The sequence below is a fragment of the Capricornis sumatraensis genome, chromosome 17, assembly GCF_032405125.1.
Source record: "Capricornis sumatraensis isolate serow.1 chromosome 17, serow.2, whole genome shotgun sequence".
In the NCBI taxonomy this organism is placed as follows: Eukaryota; Metazoa; Chordata; class Mammalia; order Artiodactyla; family Bovidae; genus Capricornis; species Capricornis sumatraensis.
Genome location: NC_091085.1, coordinates 50,517,608 through 50,538,136, shown reverse-complemented (window position 1 = coordinate 50,538,136; position 20,529 = coordinate 50,517,608).

The following is a 20,529-nucleotide window of genomic DNA, read 5'->3' as shown; positions in this document are numbered from 1 at the left end:
TCTTATGGGCTGCTCAATGGGGCTTGAAGGGAGAGTCCGTGGGATGTGGTAGCAGTGATGGTGACCAAGTTGTATGTCCCACAAGGTGATAAGTGTTTGTTTTGTCAGCTAGTGAGGAAGGCTCATGGGGAGTTTCATGTCAAGTACCAGGCAGGAGGTTCAAGTTCAGTTGTCTCAACAGTGAGTTGGTTGTTGCAACAGTCCTCTGGGTGGGAACTTTCTCCCCAGTCAGGCTGCCAGCTCAAATCCACATGGTCACCATAACCAGTACTAAGAACAGTGCTGGACTAGAGCAAGGTTCCAGCCTCTTCAGACCACATTCATGGAAATGGACGTTCACACTCAACACAAAGGAAGACCATCCACATGCCCTGTGAGCGGAAACCAGATGAATCCCTGAAACACTGGCTAGTTCACTTGTCAGGTGCCTGTGCTATGTTGGAAGCATCGTACCTGTTAGGGAAGAATGCAACTCCTGGGAACTCCTAGGCTTAGCTCTCCTGACAGACTTTCACTTGAACCTCAGATCTTTGCAGAAATGGCAGTCAGGGTTTCGATGAAATTTTTCAGTAGTCCTGGCTGCCACAAGTGAGCTTGGTTCTTTGGGGGAGATTTCCCTGAGAAATCTCATGGAAACCACACAAACTCGCGTGGAAACCACCGAGAAGGCATTGCTGTGGGGTGAACTGTGTCCCCCCAAAATCCGTATGTTGAAGTCCCTGGTCCCTATTTGGGAATAGGGTCAGAGCAGGTGTAACTAGTTGTGATGAGGTCACATGGGGCAGATAGACTAAACCCCTAATCCAACATGACTGGTGTTCTTAGAGAAAGGAGAAATCTGGACAGAGAGACACTAGGAGAACCCATATGAGTATGAAAGCAGAGATTGAAGTGATGCTTTTACAAGTCAAAGACTACAGATTATTGCCAGAATCACAGAGGCTATGTGAGAGGCACGGGAACAGGTAGTTCTCACAGCTGTAAGCAGGAACCAAACTGCTGACACCTTGGTCTTGGACTTCTCATCTCCTGGGCTGGGAGACAGTAAATCTCTGCTGTTAAGCACTTGGATACTTGTTTCGGCAGCAGCCCCAGAAAACTCAAGTAGCCTTGGTCGTGTATTTGAACGTTTTGGGCCCTCAATTGGGTTACAGTGCTCATTAATGTGACTGGAGAGACTGACATCGACAAGTGATGGAAGGGACACTCACACCCTGGAAGACACCCTAGGCCTCACATGTCAGCTGGGCAAGAATTTAAGGACATTTTCTTGGAAACAGGGCAACGCATGCCATAGATTAAAGTAATCTCCTTAAAAAGAAGTTGCTGCCTTGCAAGTGGCGCTCTCATCAGCTGGAGTGAGTGAGCCCCACACCCCCAGCTGGAATTCAATGTTGCAAAGGCTGCCGAGCCCACGGTCCCCAGGCAGAGATGGACAATGTGAGCCCAAGGACCCCAACTTCTGCCCCAGAGTGTTGGGCCCTAACATTGGACGTTCCCTTTGCTGAGCCATGAGCTGCCTCCAAATTAAATGTGAAGGCTCCTCACTTAGCCAGTGGAGTGGGCTCACCTGCCCCCTACCCTGCGTTTCCTGACCGCTCCTACTCAGGCCTCAGCAGCTTTAAGGAGAAAGACAGGGATGAGGTCAAGGTCTTTCTGCCTGGGATGGAATCACAGGTCATGAGCACTCACCTGAATATTGGGTAGGAGGAGTGGGAAGGGAGGAGGGAACTGAAATGTTATGTTTACAAGTCGCATCCTAGCTCATTCCCTGGTGAGATGGGGCATGTGAATTACATGAATGGGATTTAGGCTAGGTGGCGCTAGTGGTAAAGAACCCACCCGCCAATGCAGGAGATATGGGAGATATAGGTTTGATCCCTGGGTCAGGAAGATCCCCTGGAGGAGAGCATGGGGAGAGCACTCCAGTATTCTTGCCTGGAGAATCCCATGGCCAGAGGAGCCTGACGGGCTAAGCCCATAGGGTCGCAAAGAGTTGGACATGAGAGCGATTTAGCACACACACACGCGCATAGTGGACAAGGGAAGCAATGTGTTTGGGACCTTTTAGGCTAATCCACATCCCATGGACGGAGGAGCCTGGTAGGCTGCAGTCCATGGAGTCGCTAAGAGTCAGACATGACTGAGCGACTTTACTTTCACTTTTCACTTTCATGCATTGGAGAAGGAAATGGCAACCCACTCCAGTGTTCTTGCCTGGAGAATCCCAGGGACGGGGGAGCCTGGTGGGCTGCCGTCTATGGGGTCGCACAGAGTCGGACATGACTGAAGTGACTTAGCAGCAGCAGCAGGCTAATCCACTGCTGTTGTTACAACTGAGTGTCCACTTGGAAGTGACCTTTCTGTTTTCCCACTTCCTTGATTCCTGGTACTGAAGAGATGCTCCTGACCAAACAGGCACCCACGACCCCAGGAGCTGAAGTCTTCAGGCTGCAGTACTCTGGGCTGATCATTTTGGTGACTAGAGCCCCTGGCAGAGGGAATCAGCCTTCACCAGAGTTCCCTCTTGGGGTTTAGACCTGTCACCTCCCTCACAGCGATGAAAACCTTCTCCCACCACCCTCCTTACCCCACCACCATCTAGCCTAACTGGCTGTTCTGAGGCTTTGGTCAAAACTGAATGCCTGACCAGAAGGACTGTGCTGGTCTCTCCAGCCTGCTCTTCCATCTGGGGACAGCCTGACTCAGTCTCAATGATTAACGAGGTGGGAAGCACCCACAGCCTCACTCAGTAAGTGGAAACGGTTTAAGAATGCAGTTGCCTAATCCTGCAGCATCTCAGCTTCATAGGAAAAGGCAGCAGCTGTAGAATTGGGGGCATCATTATTCCCCCCAAAGCTACTGGCTCAGTGGAGCCCTTGGTGCACAGAGACCTCTAACTTGTCTGGGCCTGGTTTGCTGACAGATTGGCCGAGCTGAAACCCAGGGTCCTACTCTACTTTTGCTTATTCTTGGGTTATACTAATGTCCTATGTCCTTCAAAAACTACACACCCACAGGCTAAAGGCTCCTTTATTTGGGGTCCTGACTGTGGAAATGAATCATGATGTTGTTTCCTGACTGTGGAAATGAATTGTTGATGTTCGTGCAAATGCCTACACTAAGGACCTGCTTTCGAAGGACAGTGACAGGACTCCTGGGGATGAATGAGTCTGGATCACTCAGATTCCCACCATTACCACTTGGATGTGTCATTGTACTGAACACAACATAGTCGCTATTGTAGATCAGGCCCCAGCACAGCTCAGATTCAGAGATTCCCCCCACCTGCTAGGCTTGGGGCTCCTGCCAAAGGTAGACCCACGTGTCTCCTGGTGAGACTGCCTACTGGCTCAGAGCATCACCCCTCCCCCAGTCCTGGCAGACAGGCCACATCAGACTTTGACACCACCAGTGTTGACAACTTTTTAGGTCATGATCCTGAAGTTCCAAGCAGATCAGCTCACTGAAGTCATGTTATTATAGCCCTTGAAAAGAAGCTATATTCTGTTTTCAGGCTTGGGCAACATTTATAATCTAACAATGGTGTAGTTTTATTGCAGAATTGTACTAATGGTCAAGTTATTTAGCTGACTTTCCATGCTTCCTGTCACCCACAAACACCTAGGACTGCAGACCATGAGAGCGGGCTTCTCAAAAATAGACTGAAATTTCTATTGGCTCCACCCCCATCACCTCTCCTGATTTACACACCTTAATAAAGAAGTATGTTACTGACTTCAGTTGGTTAAAGAAAGTATTCACCTCCTCTGGGCTGCTTCCTGGGCAATGAATAGGATGAAAAGAATAACTAAAAGTAGAGCTACTGTATAATCCCACTCCTGGGCATATATCTGGAGAAGACCATACTCCAAAAATATACATGCATCCCAACGTTCACTGCAGCATGGTTTACAATAGCCAAGACATGGAAGCTCCCTAAATGTCCATAGACAAATGAATGAATAAAGAAGAGATGGCATATTTATACAATGGGATATTACTCAGCCACAAAAAGAATGAAATAATGTCATTTACAGCAACATGGATGGACCGAGAGATTATCATACTAAGTGAAGTAAGTCAGGAAGAGAATGACAAATATCATATGATATCACTTATATATGGATTCTCAAATATGACACAAATGAACTTACCTGTGAAACAGAAACTGACTCACAGACCTAGAGAACAGATCTGTGGTTACCAAAGGAGAAAGGGAGTTGGGGAGGGATAAATTAGGAGATTGGGATTAGCAGATATACACTACTGTATGTAAACAGATAAATAATAAGGACCTACTGTGTGTGGTGTTGGAGAAGACTCTTGAGAGTCCCTTGGACTGCAAGGAGATCCAAGCAGTCCATTCTGAAGGAGATCAACCCTGGGATTTCTTTGTAAGGAATGATGCTAAAGCTGAAGCTCCAGTACTTTGGCCACCTCATGCAAAGAGTTGACTCATTGGAAAAGACTCTGATCCTAGGAGAGATTGAGGGCAGGAGGAGAAGGGGACGACAGAGGATGAGATGGCTGGATGGCATCACGGACTCGACGGACGCGAGTCTGAGTGAACTCCGGGAGCTGGTGATGGACAGGGAGGCCTGGCGTGCTGCGATTCATGGTGTCACAAAGAGTCGGACATGACTGAGCGACTGAACTGAATTGAACTGTATAGCACAGGGAACTATACTCAGTATTCTGCAGTAAACTACAAGGGAAAACAATCTGAAAAAGGAATATATGTGTGTGTGTATCTGAATCACTGCGCTGTACACACGCAATGCTGAAACTAACACAGCATTGTAAATCTACTATACTTCAATCTGTTGGCAGCCCAGATATTAACAAGAAGACCTAGAAAGTTCAGTTTTAGCTTTGGTTCAGCTGCTTGGGTCCCCTTGCCAGAGTGACAGGTTCCAGATCACAGGGATGAAGAGCTTTTGGTGGAGCATCTTCTGGTCCATTCCCTGCTCAGTGGCTCACCCAGGCCTGAGTGGGGAATATAACTCATGTCTCTAAGTTTTATTAAAAAACATACCTTTGTCCTTCCTGTACCTGAGTTTTCCAGATGAATGGTATGGGCTAAATTAGGAGAGAACTGGGAAAAGGCTGAAGTCATAGCTATTGAAACAGGTCATAGGTTCACGATGGTAGAAGGGGGCCATGATCCTGGTCCCTAGGGAGGGGCCACCTTGACCACAGATCAGCAGAGGAAGAATATTCTTGGTCTTTGTCCTCCAGAGATGCCAGAGCCTTTCTCATGAAGGAACAGGCCCCGTGTGTGCAGCCCTCCAAACTGTTTTAAATGCCTTAAATTGTATTGATTCTTGGGCCTGCCATTTCCTGCCAGACAACCCTGACTGTGATCTAATCACTGTTTCCCTTAAACTGACTGATTCCATCAGCACTGCAGGGCCTGGCTCCAGCTCCTGCAACTCCTGCACAACTGCCTGTCTTCCCACTCTCTCCTGTAGTGGCTCCTTGGCCTTTTCTTGTGCAGAATGGATGCCTTTGGCTGCTGAAGTCAGAGACACCACCCAGGTCCTGAAGACACTGCACTCAGACTCAACTCAGTGTTCAGGGACCTTAGGAATGATGATAAAATTGCCTGGATTTTCTCCTTGAGGTCGTGGTGGAGGCTGAGCCATTACTAACAGGACCAGTTTGAAGAGGGGTGGCTCTGTAAGACAGGCCTGGTGGTTGATGGACTTGTAATGCTGGCTGGGTCCAGAGTCCTGGGGGTCAGGCATGGTTAGGGTCAATCCTGCAGGGTGGTTTCACTGCCACTTGGAGTCAGATGGTAAAGAATCTGCCTACCAAGGCAGGAGACCCTGGTATGATCCCTGGGTTGGGAAGATCCCCTGGAGGAGGAAAGGGCAAACCACTTCAATATTCTTGCCAGAGAAATCCCATGGACAGAGGAGACCGGTGGGCTACAGTTCATGGGGGCACATGACTGAGATGAACTTGAAGCTTAAGCCAAATTGAAAAGATTAGGGCACAGTTTTCAATCAGATTAATCCAAGCGCTACATTTGTGAAATAAACCAAATGCCAGGATAGTGTAGAACTAGGGGTAGATTTTGTTGGGAGACAATTCTCTATGTCCCCTCATATTTGTGCCCATCTCATGACCAGAGTCTCTGACTACCTTTGGTCCACACTGTCTTTCCAGGGATGTATACATGGTTAGCTGCCTTAGAAATAGAGATAGCACCTCCCTCTGAAGCAAAGGGAGGCATGCCGACCATCTAGCAGAAAGGATTCAGCTCCTTAAATCCAGGACTCTTGCGTGCAAGTCAGCCTACTACATGCACAGCCATGGTGTGGCCCTCCTTCTATCCCCCTGTGAGAATTGAGACTTGGGAAACTGGCCACTCTGGCTACTGCTATTGATGTGAGGAAGCTGCAGTCCTCACCACTATCCCAGGAGTCTCATGTCTTCCATCAGCATTCTTGAGATGGCAGCAGGCTAACTTGTTGGTTTGCAAGGTGGATGTGGTTAGTATAGGATGCTAACTTTAAAAAATCAGACTGTTTTATTTCTATTTTGCATAATAATCTAGATCAAAGCTATCACTAGGGAATTTCGGTACATTTGGCATCACTGTCCCATCAAAGAATGTCGGTCCCTGAGTCACCACAGTATCATTTGGGCTGATAAATCTTCACCAGTCCACTGCATTTCCCAACACTCCCTTTTATTTTAAATGTTGCAAAACAAAGAATAGCATTTGTATTGTTGGAGGTTTACAGGAACACTGTGATCTGACCTAGATGGAACAGCTGCAAGAATAAGGGATTCCCACACCAAGAAGTTTGCAACAACCAACCACACCCCCTACCATTTTAGTATAAAAGAAGCCTGAATTCTAACTTAGGTTAAGATGTTTCTTAGGACATGAGTCCACCACCTCCTTGGGTTTGCTGGCTTTCCAAATAAAGTCACTATTTCTCACTGCAACAACTTGTCTCTTGATTTATTGGCCTGTCATGTGGCCAACAGTATGGGCTTAGATTGGGTAACAAACCTACCCAAACTGCCTCATCACTTCAGCTCTGTGGGTTTTAGAGCTGTGATTCTTGAATACCTCTTCAGTATAGCAAAACCTGCTCTATGAAAATTATGATAAAAGGATTGTTCACTGTGTCAAAAGTCTTCCTCTAGAGACTCCCATATTGTGTATGTGTGTGTGTTCAGTCGCTCAGTCAGATTCAACTCTTTGTGACCCCATGGACTGTAGCCCACCAGGCTCCTCTGTCCATGGAATTTTCCAGGCAAGAATACTGAAGTGGATTGCCATTTTCTACTCCAGGGGATCTCACATCTCTTATATCTGCAAGAGAGACACACACAGCTATCTGTGGCCAGTACTATGGCAGAATTGTATCAAAGAAAACCTCACTTTACAGAACCTGCGTTCTTGACAACTACACTCAGTTCTCAAGACAATGAAATATAATGCATTCCTACCATGAACTATAGGACTTTTGCATTAAATTTCTTCCCTTGTTACATCTAAATATGACTTGATTCATGATCTTGACAACTGTGTGTAGTTGTCAAGAACACAGGTTCTATAAAGTGAGGTTTCAGTTCAGTTCAGTCGCTCAGTTGTGTCTGACTCTTTGCAACCCCATGAACTGCAGCACACCAGGCCTCCCTGTCCATCACCAACTCCCGGAGTTCACTCAGACTCACATCCATCGAGTCGATGATGCCATCCAACCATCTCATCCTTTGTCGTCCCCTTCTCCTCCTGCCCACAATCCCTCCCAGCATCAGAGTCCTTTCCAATGAGTCAACTCTTCACATGAGGTGGCCAAAGGACTGGAGTTTCAGCTTTAGCATCATTCCTTCCAAAGAAATTCCAGGGCTGATCTCCTTTAGAATGGACTGGTTGGATCTCCTTGCAGTCCAAGGGACTCTCAAGAGTCTTCTCCAACACCACAGTTCAAAACCATCAATTCTTCGGCTCTCAGCTTTCTTCACAGTCCAACTCTCACATCCATACATGACTACTGGAAAAACCATAGCCTTGACTAGACGGACCTTTGTTGGCAAAGTAATGTCTCTGTTTTTAATATGCTATCTAGGTTGGTCATAACTTTTCTTCCAAAGAGTAAGCGTCTTTTAATTCTATGGCTGCAATCACCATCTGCATTGATTTTGGAGCCCCCCAAAATAAAGTCTGACACTGTTTCCACTGTTTCCCCATCTATTTCCCATGAAGTGATTGGACCAGATGCCATGATCTTCGTTTTCTGAATGTTGAGCTTTAAGCCAACTTTTTCACTCTCCTCTTTCACTTTCATCATGAGGCCTTTTAGTTCCTCTTCACTTTCTGCCATAAGAGTGGTGTCATCTGCATATCTGAGGTTATTGACATTTCTCCTGGCAATCTGAATTCTAGCTTGTGCTTCTTCCAGCCCAGTGTTTCTCATGATGTACTCTGCATAGAAGTTAAATAAGCAGGGTGACAATATGACATACTCCTTTTCCTATTTGGAACCAGTCTGTTGTTCCATGTCCAGTTCTAACTGTTGCTTCCTGACCTGCATAAAGGTTTCCCAAGAGGCAGGTCAGGTGGTCTGGTATTTCCATCTCTTTCAGAATTTTCCACAGTTTATTGTGATCCACACAGTTGAGGGCTTTGGCATAGTCAATAAAGCAGAAATATATGTTTTTCTGGAACTCTCTTGCTTTTTCCATGATCCAGCGGATGTTGGCACTTTGATCTCTGGTTCCTCTGCCTTTTCTAAAACCAGCTTGAACATCTGGAAGTTCACAGTTCATGTATTGCTGAAGCCTGGCTTGGAGAATTTTGAGCATTACTTTACTAGCGTGTGAGGTTTTCTTTGATACAATTCTGCTATAATACTGGTCGGAGATAGCTGTATGTATCTCTCTTGGAGATGACATGGTGGTGGCCAGTTTGCATTCTAAAACTAGCTGAAGTACAGGCTCTAACAGCCCTGAGTTCAGTCCTCAGGTACTTGCATCAACAGCTTGATTACTGTGAGTAATCTACTCTTGACTGTAAGACCAGACAAAGTTCCAACTCACACCTTTGCTTTCTGTTTACAGAAGGAGTAGCCATCTTGTTTGTAATCTGGATTTCTACCAAGAGGGCAAGGCACAGGTCCACTCAGTTTGGATGGACAGGGTATAGGGAAAATAGTTTCTTCAGTTTCCTGCCCTGGGAAGGCTGTATATGGCACAGAAAATAATGGCATTGCTAGGGTGAGCCATTTGCAAGGCTGCCAGCTGGTACTGTGTTAACATAGCTAATCCTCAAACAGACCCTGAGTTTTGGTGCCCACATGAGCAATTTATTTCTCACATAACCAGTCATTCAGGGCCTGACAGACAAAGCTGTCTCCTCCATGATGTACCCTGGGGAGACGGTCCCTTCCTCCCATCGAGGAGATGGGAATGAAAATGGGAAAGTCCGTGAGGTGGGTTATGTCCAGGCTGGGAGGTGAGCACATCTCTTATGGGGCTGGAACTCCAGGACGTGGCCAGCCTCACTGCAAGAGACATTAGGAAGAAGCGGGGTCCTTGGGTAATCAGTGTGAGCTCTGGCACAAGCATTCACTGTGGCCCCCCAGGGTACCAGGCAGTACCTGTCCACACCCCGCACCACATGGTATCTGGAAGTTCCAAAGAACCAGGGAATTGAGTGATTTGCCCAGATCAGGCTCATCATCCATGCTGCCAGAAGCAGTGTAACCTTGGGAGTAGGAGACAGTGGGGGAGAATCATCATGTGGCAAAACCCACCAGATCTTCCCCAAAGGGAGTCGGATGTCCCTTTGCCTCTTCTGAGTTAGGACAACCACAGATGGTGCTCTCTGGACTGTGTCCATCATCTCTGGAACCTACTGGACCAGAGCCCAGAACCCTCTAGGGAGAGATGAAACACATCTATTATAAGCCTGGTGGTTCCCAGTTTGGGGGTAGGGCACCCTCGGGAGGACATAACCAAACAAAGAGCTTGTCATCACCTTGCAAAGGCAGGAAGCATCTCTCACGGACAGGCTGTGTACAGTCACGTCCATCTGCTGCAGTACAGGTTGTAAAGGGACCCCGGAGGGGTGCGGTCTCTCGTAACCAGATGCTCTGGACAATCAGGGCTTGCCTGCTGGGGGCTTCCGACCTGCCAGCTGCACATGGAAGGCGGCGTCTTCCCAGATGGGTTTTGCACTAAGAGCAGGGACTAAGTGCACTAAGAACACTGCCAAGTGACTGCTAACAGAAACTCATTACTGCCAGGGCTGGACGTCAACTGTGCAGAACTTCCTTGTAGCTACTGCAGTCTGCTTGAGAACCTCTTGAAGTTTTCCACCTGGAGTTCCTGTTGTTCATTTTCCAACCTGGACAGCAAGGGAGGGGAGCTGGGAGTGCTGAGCATGTGACTTACCCTGGGGACTAGACAGGGGTGTCTGAATGTGGACCCCCTTTTGTAGAATCAGTGGAGGAAGGGGGTGCTTGTTAAAGTTGCAGATTCCTGCAAACAACCACAGACTCATCAATTAGAATGATAGGGTCAAGGCCCAGAAAGCTGCACTGTAAAAAATGCCTCAAGAGGTTTTAATCAGAGTTTTCAATTCCAGGAGCCTACTATAGTCCCCTTCGAAAGGCTGGGTAACTCTGTTAATGTTTCCCCACTGGATGGCAGAGTCTGCTAACTGCAGACACTGGTACAGCCGTGTGGATTGCTAGGTAAGCGTTGAAACCCACAGCTCCCTACTTCTTGGACCACAGCCACACTCACAGAAGTGAAAGGAACCTCAAGCTTCCTGGGCCCATCTCCCAGGCTAGATAGGTTAGAGAGTTGATATTCCTGCTCCAGCCCCCTAAGTCTAGAGCAAATGAAATAGACTGTCCATGGTGGACCATGCACCATCAGGAAGAGAAAATGACAGCCACTAAGAATCTGTGCCATAGAGAGGCAACTCAGCCACAAACCAAAAATGAAGAAGGAGAATCAGTCTAGAAATGCCACCCCAGGGGCCCGCTGGGGTTTTCCTGCATTTGTGCTCAGTTGTACAATCAGTATCTTCAGCACAATCCGTGATAAATCACAGTTTTGATTTGTATTCCCAGGCTCATCTCTGAAATGTGACTCATTTCCTTTGGGTTTTTTCTCTGCCTCTAAGATGAAGAGTTTCATCTGATTCTCCTCTTCTTTTTTCCCAGCCTCCAAGCTTCACCGCTGGCTTATTCTCAGACCACATTCTCAACTCCTGGGATGAACCACCTCCCTTTACATATTCCTGATGTTCAAATGTGATGAGAAAAAAAGAAAAAAAAAATTAGTGTTGGGAAACAGACAAGGATTTTGATGGTGGTGGAAGGAGGGTTTCTAACTGTAGAAAGATAGGCAGGAAAATACTGTAGATGCTGTAAGGTACTTAGCAACACAAAGAGACCCCAATATTAAATAAGGTTATGTCTTGAAAGAAGTCACCCCCTCCCCCCACCAAATCCACATACTTATGTAACCGATGCAACACAACTAACTCTTTTGGGTCACTTTTCTTGGAGAAAATGAGTAGAATTACACATAAATTCCCCTGGAGAAGGGAATGCAACCCACTCCAGTATTCTTGCCTTGAGAATCTCATGAACAGAGGAGAGCCTGGTGGGCTACAGTCCATGGAGTCACAAAGAGTCCGACACGACTGAGCGGCTTTCACTCACTTACTCACTCACTCACTCACACATAAATTGCATCTCCTCTGCCATTTTCACAGTCTTCCTCATGATTCTGTGGGTTATCCAATATTCCTATGTTTCTTTTCCTTTTAAGTCAGCACAACTTCTGTGGCTTGTAGTGCAGCATTTTGAGATGCACAGACCAAGATCCATTATAATCCTGGGGAAACACCCTTCCTTCAGAGAAGGGTGTGGTTGTCCACTGAAGTGGGGGGTCCTATATCATGTATCAGGTACATCAGTGGGATGTGTGTGAACCACACAGAGCACAGCCAACAGGGGGAAGAGACAGATATACCAGGTGACAGGACTGCCATCAACACCTTTGACCTCTGCTTCTGCTCTCCCAGCTTCCCTGCCTCTGATCCCCCCTGCCTCTGCTTAGAAGACACTGGACCCACTCAGAAAATCAGGGGTCCTCTCCCCATATCAGTATTCTTGACTTAGTGTGCGAAGCCCTTGTGGTCAGGTAAGATGACATATTCCCAGGCTCTAGGGATGAGGACACAGATGCCTTGGAGTGGGGGAAGACGGAGAGGCAGTGGTCTTTTCCCTGCAGCACAGCAGATGCTGCAGATGCGGGAAGGACCACATCATAACCCAGGACTCCCCACCTCACAGTCCACACTACTATGCCATTTTTTTTTTTTATGTGAGAAAACTCTTGGTTTCTCTAAAATCATCTTTACCTAGATTAGATTGGAAAAACCACAGACTTCTGTAGCAAGCCAAAAATGTAGCTTGCACAGTCTTGGAAAGTATGGCCAATTGTTTGCGGTCTTTTTTTTTTATTGGTTTCTTGGCAGGGATGAAAATGAAAGCAACAACGTCCAAGAAGAAAGAAACAAAGCAGCTCGATAAAGTGAATGCCCATTATTTTGGTGGATAGTACATAAAAACATACCCCAGGGTGGCTTGAATTTCATTCACTTAGGATAATAGATTGGCATCAGGCTAGAGCTGCTTCATTCTGCTTATGTTGGCTCCTATCTGCGCGGCTGGATTGACAATAAGGGGAAGGATGCGGAAACCATGGCTTTTTCTATAATGCCAGTTTTCTACAATGCCAGCGTGGGATGTAAGCTTTATCTCAAATACAGCACATGTGGACATGGAGTGTTTACATTACATATGTAGAAAGACATTCCTTAAATGGATCATGAAGTTCACATTCAGTATTTACCTCTGTCAAGCACCAAAATATGTCTTTACATACATTATACATTTCCTCTCCATGACTGTCTTACTTTGAGAGGTTTAGTAAGCTGTCCACAGTAACACCAAAGGCCAGAAGCTCTATGAATCCCATTCTCTCATCCCCTTCATGGCACCTTCTTACAAGAAGAATGTTCAAAATTCATATAATTCAGACAGAAAATTGTTACTGACCAAAGTTCTTAGCTTCCTCGTGTGTGTGCTAAGTCGCTTCAGTTGTGTTCAACTCTTTGACCCTATGCGTGGTAGCCCATCAGGCTCCTCTGTCTATGGGGTTTCCCAGGCAAGAATACTGGAGTGGTTGCCATGCCCTTCTCCAGGGGATATTCCTGACCTAGGGATTGAACCCATGTCTCCTGCATTGGCAGGCATGTTCTTTACCACTAGCGCCACCTGGCTTTTTTAATCACTGGAAATTGATCAGAGGTCAGACAAGAAATTCAGGCAAGGCTTTATGGGGGCCCATGTTGCAGCAGGGGGGAGTGAGAACAAGTAACAGGTTCCTTTGCTTACTCCTGGGGCTGGTGCCAGGCGGGCTGGTTCCTTATATGGGATGAGAGTAGGAGTGTGTTCATGGGTGGGGCTGGCGGGGTGGCTTAGTGGTCTCCCCACCTCGTTTGTGGTATTGAGTGCAGAGGGCATGCATAGCACCCTCCATTTGCTCTTTGCTCTTCAGAAGTGAAAGTTTGGTTTTGGTCTTAAAGTATCTTTTGTCCATAATTTGTCCCAACTGCTGCATGCAGGCAGTTATTTTTAGTCCCTTAATGTTTCTTTGTATTTCGTTGTTCTGGGAGATATTTGTCCAGGTGCAAGCACTGCAGTGAAGGATCCCGGGTCCCAGGTCCCAGCCTGTCACAGAATCATGTAATAAAGACAGCAATTCCAATGTGTAATTAAATTGTACTATATCTAAAATACATGCATATATGTTGACTCATTCAATCCTTATCAAAATCTTCAATTCAGTTCAGTCACTCAGTCATGTCTGACTCTTTGCAACCCAATGGACTGCAGCACACCAGGCCTCCCTGTACATCACCAAATCCCGGAGTTTACTCAAACTCATGTCCATTGAGTCGGTGATGCCATCCAACTGTCTCATCCTCTGTCGTCCCCTTCTCCCACCTTCAATCATTCCCAGCATCAGGGTCTTTTCAAATGAGTCAGTTTTTCACATCAGGTAGCCAGAGTATTGGAGTTTCAGCTACAACATCAGTCCTTCCAATGAATATTCAGGACTGACTTCCCTTAAGATGGACTGGTTGGATCTCCTTGCAGTCCAAGGGACTCTCAAGAGTCTTCTCCAACACCACAGTTCAAAGGCATCAATTCTTCGGTGCTCAGCCTTCTTCACAGTCCAACTCTCACACCCATACATGACTACTGGAAAAACCATAGCTTTGACTAGATGGACCTTTGTTGGCAAAGTAATGTCTCTGCTTTTTCATATGCTGTCTAGGTTGGTCATAACTTTCCTTCCAATGAGTAAGTGTCTTTTAATTTCATGGCTGCAGTCACCATCTGCAGTGATTTTGAAGCCCCCCCAAAATAATATTTCCATTGTTTCCCCATCTATTTGCCGTGAAGTGATAGGACCAGATGCCATGATCTTAGTTTTCTGAATGTTGATTTTTAAGCCAACTTTTTCACTCTCCTCTTTCACTTTCATCAAGAGGCTCTTTAGTTCTTCTTCACTTTCTGCCATAAGGGTGGTGTCATCTGCATATCTGAGGTTTTTGATATTTTTCTCGGCAATCTTGATTCCAGCTTGTGCTTCACCCAGCCCAGCATTTCTCATGATGTGCTCTGCATAGAAGTTAAATAAGCAGGATGACAATATACAGCCTTGACGTACTCCTTTTCCTATTTGGAGCCAGTCTGTTGTTCTGTGTCCAGTTCTAACTGTTGCTTCCTGATCTTCATATAGGTTTCTCAAGAGGCAGGTCAGGTGGTCTGGTATTCCTATCTCTTTCAGAATTTTCCACAGTTTGTTGTGATCCACACAGTTGAGGGCTTTGGCATAGTCAGTAAAGCAGAAATAGATGTTTTTCTGGAACTCTCTTGCTTTTTCGATGATCCAGCGGATGTTGGCAATTTGATCTCTGGTTCTTCTGCCTTTTCTAAAACCAGCTTGAACATCTGGATCAAAATCTTACAGAAGGGATTAATATAGAATTACTATTTATAAAGTCTTCATTTTACAGACAAGAAAAATGAAGGAAAATGGTGTGAATTGCCCCAATGTACACAGCTATCATGGAGAAGGAAATGCCAACCCAGTCTGGAGTTTTGCCTGGAGAATCCCATGGATAGAGGAGCCTGGTGGGCTACAGTTCATGGGGTCACAAGAGTCAGACGTGACTTAGCAACTAAACCACCACCACCACCACCACACAACTATCAAGTTGTGGGGGGAGGTGGGGCAGGCAGTGGCCTCTTCCCCACAGTGCAGCAGATGCTACAGGTGACATCTCTTTGGATTCTTATCTACTCTATCAGATAATATAATAAACAAACACCACCTGCTAGTTCTTTAGACACATGATGGAAGAGAGCTACACCATAAGGAATGGGCTGTGGTCAAGGGTTGCCCCTCATCAGCTTGTGAGCCCCTCTCTCCTCAGGCCTCAGGTTCTCACATCCAAAATGAGCAAACCAAAACCTTACAGATCACAAGATCAAGAACAGGAAGTAATGTGAGTGAAAGTACTTGGTCAACTGCAAAGGCTATTTAAAGGTAAAGCATTTTTTTTTTTTTAAACTAAAGAGCATTAGACTCATTTCAGTGGAACAAATATTGTTTCACACTCCAGTTTTTTCAGTAGGGGTATTGATGCTTCTCAAGTGAAGCACCACTAAGGGCCCTTTGAATCTGGTTAAACCAGTTTAGGGCTTTTTGTTTCTACATTTTGGCTTGATATTTTTTATCATGTGGAGGAAGGATCCTTCAAAATGCATTCTAAATGCCATTTTAATAAATGCATATGTTTGAGGGACATACTACAGAGTACATTCAGTGCAATTATTTTGCTTCAAAAACCAATGAAAATTATGGGGGAAGGATGGGGGGAGGGATAATTAGAGGGTTTGGGATGGACATGTACACACTGCTATATCTAAGATGGATAACCAATAAGGACCTACATAGCCCAGGGAACTCTGCTCAATGTTACATGGCAGCCTGAATGGGAAGGAAGTTTTAGGGGAGAAACCATACATGTATATGTATGGCTGAGTCCCTTTGCAGTCCACCTGAAACTATCACACATTGTTAATTGGCTATCAGTTCAGTTCAGTTCAGTTGCTCAGTCGTGTCTGACTCTTTGCGACCCCATGAATCGCAGCACGCCAGGCCTCCCTGTCCATCACCAACTCCCAGAGTTCACTTAGACTCACGTCCATCAAGTCCGTGATGCCATCCAGCCATCTCATCCTCTGTTGTCCCCTTCTCCTCTGCCCCCAGTCCCTCCCAGCATCAGAGTCTTTTCCAATGAGTCAACTCTTCTCATGAGGTGGCCAAAGTACTGGAGTTTCAGCTTTAGCATCATTCCTTCCAAAGAAATCCAGGGCTGATCTCCTTCAGAATGGACTGGTTGGATCTCCTTGCAGTCCAAGGGACTCTCAAGAGTCTTCTCCAACACCACATTGGCTATACTCTAATATAAAACAAACAATTAAAACAGAAGCCAAAACTATGGTTTTTCCAGTAGTCATGTATGGATGTGAGAGCTGGATTATAAAGAAAGCTGAGTGCTGAAGAATTGATGCTTTTGAACTGTGGTGTTGGAGAAGACTGTTGAGAGTCCCTTGGACAGCAAGGAGATGAAACCAGTCAATCCCAAAGGATATCAGTCCTGAATATTCAGTGGAAGGACTGATGCTAAAGCTGAAGCTCCAGTACTTTGGCCATCTGATGTAAAGAACTGACTTATTGGAAAAGACTCTGATGCTTGGAAAGATTGAAGGCAAGAAGAGAAGGGGACAACAGAGGATGAGATGGTTGGATGGCACCACCAACTTGATGGACTTGAATTTGAGCAAGCTCTGGAAGTTGGTGACGGACAGGGAAGCCTGGCATGCGGCAGTCCATGGAGTCACAAAGAGTCGGACATGATTGATTGACTGAACTGAACTGTGCTATACAGTAGGACCTTGCTTATTCATTCTATATATAACAGCTTGCATCTGCTAACTCCAAACTCTCAATCCATCCTTCTCCTCTATCCCTCCCTTTCGACAACCATCAGACACGACTGAGAGTCTGAACCAAACTGAATGAGAATGGGAAAGATTTTATCACATCAGCATAGGATAATTTCAACTTTTTTTGTTTCTAATAAAACACTCATTCAGGAAAAACAGCTTATGCTCCATATAAATGGATAATTTGCTTCATTTTCATTATTTTAAACTCATATTTGTTAGAAAATTTGTATATTATTTATCTTTTAGTTAGTTTTGGATATTATTTTTAGCAAATGAGAAAATAATAGAATTTGAAAGGTGAAAGGTAGACACAGCAAATGATGATCAGATTGTTACTTGTCATTCAAAGCTCCCACTTGTCTGGAGCTTATTCACTCACTGATCTCGAACAGTAAAGAGCAAAGTTGGACCAGTCTTAAAGTTTGTGAGATGGTTTCAAATAGGTCTCCTTTGATTCCCCTGGCACCTTAGCTGAGGAAAGTGGGCCAGGCACTGTTGTCATGATCATAAAGTGGGGTACTGGAAACCCCAGGTTACTTACCAAGCAGAAAACTGCCAAGGTTGATCCGATCGTCAGACTGCCAGGTTTCAATTCTTTTCACTGCACATTTGCTGCCAGTTGGACACACTGCATTTCTGTAAGGTGAACACTAGAAGTTTTGTTACTTTAGAGGCTTTCACTGCCTGAAGCATCAGACTTGGGTTAAGCCATTTGCTGTTCACAATAAACCTGCGAGGCAGGTGATATTTTTGTCTTTGTAGCACTGGAGTGTATTTATCTGTATTTTCCCCATTTGATAAGTGAGAAAACTGTAGCTCAAAAAGTTAAGTGACCTGTTCAATGTCACTCCTCTACTAAATGGTGAGAAATAGGCAATCTGACTAAAGAATTGGTACAACTAATGGTACAATACACTATACTGTTCCCATAGCTGACTTTGTTCTTTGCTTTTTCAATTAAGAAAAGATAAAAAGTGTGGTATTCAAACAATTGAATCTGCAGCTCTCATTCTCCCCTATTTCCTTTTGTATCATTAATATTCAGTATCTAACCAAACACAGACTAGAAACTTCAGCACAGAATTGAGAGGCTTCTAAATGCTGTTTAGAAATAGACACATTGAACTTAAGCACTAGGTTTCAACCATCTCTGGGTGGGTGAGAGAGGAAAGTATATTTAGCTCTGGCTTCAAGAGAATTTTAAATCTTCCAGGGCTTCTGAGAACAATAATTCATGACTTTACTAATTATTACTTCTTAAAAGGCTGAGACTTAAAATTTTCATTGTTCCCCAACAAAGCAAAGAGCTTAGAGGTTTCCTGATATAGAAAAAGAAAGTTTTTACTAAACGGCCTTTAAAATATGTTTCAAACCTCAAAGCAGCTGAATCTTTGACGTATTAATGGTAAATCTATTTTTATTTAAAAAGTCTATAAGTGTGGACTGTGGCCAAGGTAAGACCAGTTACTTTTTATTTTAACCTGACTCCAGAAGCATAACATGAGAGCTGAATCTGGTGTTCATAAGTTTCCTCAGGAATAAAATGTATTTTATTTAATTATATATATTCCAAATATAGGTGATGAGTTCATTTATCTTAAAGTTTTAAATTATTATAACATCAGCAGGATGCATCACTTTAAATTCTCTTTTAATTTCTTTCCATTTATTTATGGAGTTCAAGTATTACATATATATATTTAATATATATATATTTTATATATAGCATACATATTTATATAATGTATATATACATTATATATAAATGCGTATATATTCAAATATATATGTATATGTGTTTGCATTTTTTTGTTTATAAATTTCGATGGCACAATAAATATTGAAAGGAATTTGGTACAAACAAGTAACTTCAGAAAGTGTTTCTTTTGCTATTCAAAATATCTTTTTCATGTAACTAAACTTGCAGTTAATTTGCAAATTAAAAGGAAATCTGAATGTCACTGCTTTAGGAATTCGAATTATTGAATCTCTTTTTTCCATTGATCCAGAACCACGTCAAATAACATGTCATCCAGAACTTACTTTTCTCTTTGCTCATAAGAATTCTGCATTCTCTGCTATAAGTACTGAGTGACTGTATTAGCGAAAATCATGGGAGGGGTGATTACTCTGTGCTTACCGAGCACTGAGCACCTCGAACTTCATGAAGAAAAAACAACTGAGCTCTGAGCCATGCAGATGAAAGAAACATATGAGTATCAAGTAAAATGTATAAGGAATCATTGAAATTAAAGCACATGATGCTCCACGACAGGATCCAAAAACAGAAGGCTTAATTCCCTGGTAGAAAAAATCTGGCAAAACGCCAAAGCTCTGAAAAACAATGCACAAACAGGAGAACAACCCCCCAAGGTTTCTTTCCTCTTTATCTCCAACCCAATTACGTATCTTCCCATCACTGGAAAAGCTTTGGGAACAATGCTTACAATAGCTTAATGTTTAACTTACCCAACACATTTATTTTTATTAGCTGAAAATGTGAGTCATTTCAGCTGACACTTTGGAAAGCCACATATTACCTTTTTGCTTATTTATTTTTCATGCATTAGATTGATCTCAAATAGTTTATGTTGACTCCAGGCAGGCTAAGCATTCCCCAAGCACCTCCTTTTCCTCTGTAGCTGGTTCTTCTGAGTTTGGCCGTCCAGACCCGAGTGCACTAATAGATTGTTTCCAAGAACACAGGACAATCTTCTTGTGACCTGACTGCTCTGCTCCTTTGTCAACAGCAGTGACAATGGGGAAGTGCTTGCAAAAGCCTATAACCCCTTTGGGGGCCCTCGTGGCTGGGAGGTTCCCTTTTCCTAAACGTCATGTGCTCTGTATTATTTGGGGGCCAAACAACCATTGGCAAGGCTTCCTTTACACTCAGGTGAGTATAAGATAATCAGAATATAAAGCATTGTAATTTACTGACAAATGGGGCCATGAAGGCTACAGGGTGAATTCAGAGAGAATAGTTGGCAGGGGTCCTCATCCCTCACTTCTCCTCATATCTTTGTCTAGGTGGACTTCCCTCATTTTCCATCACAACAGTGCTATATTCTCTCCCTTTTACTTGCAAAGTCTAAGGTATAGCCCACTGCACTGCAGCCCGCTCTGGACTGAGACACAACTGTTGTTCAGAAGAAGACAGGTTGAGAGATAACAAAGTCTTTTTAACAAGTTACAAAAATATTACATCTGCATACTTTGAGAATGGCCATTCTGACCGTGTGAAGTGGTACCTCATTGTAGTTTTGATTTGTATTTCTCTAGTAATTAGTGATATTGAGCAATTTTCATGTGCTTTTCAGCCATCTATACATCTTCTTATGCGTATTTAGATATTCTGCCCATTTTTTGATGGGGCTGTTTGTTTTTTGGA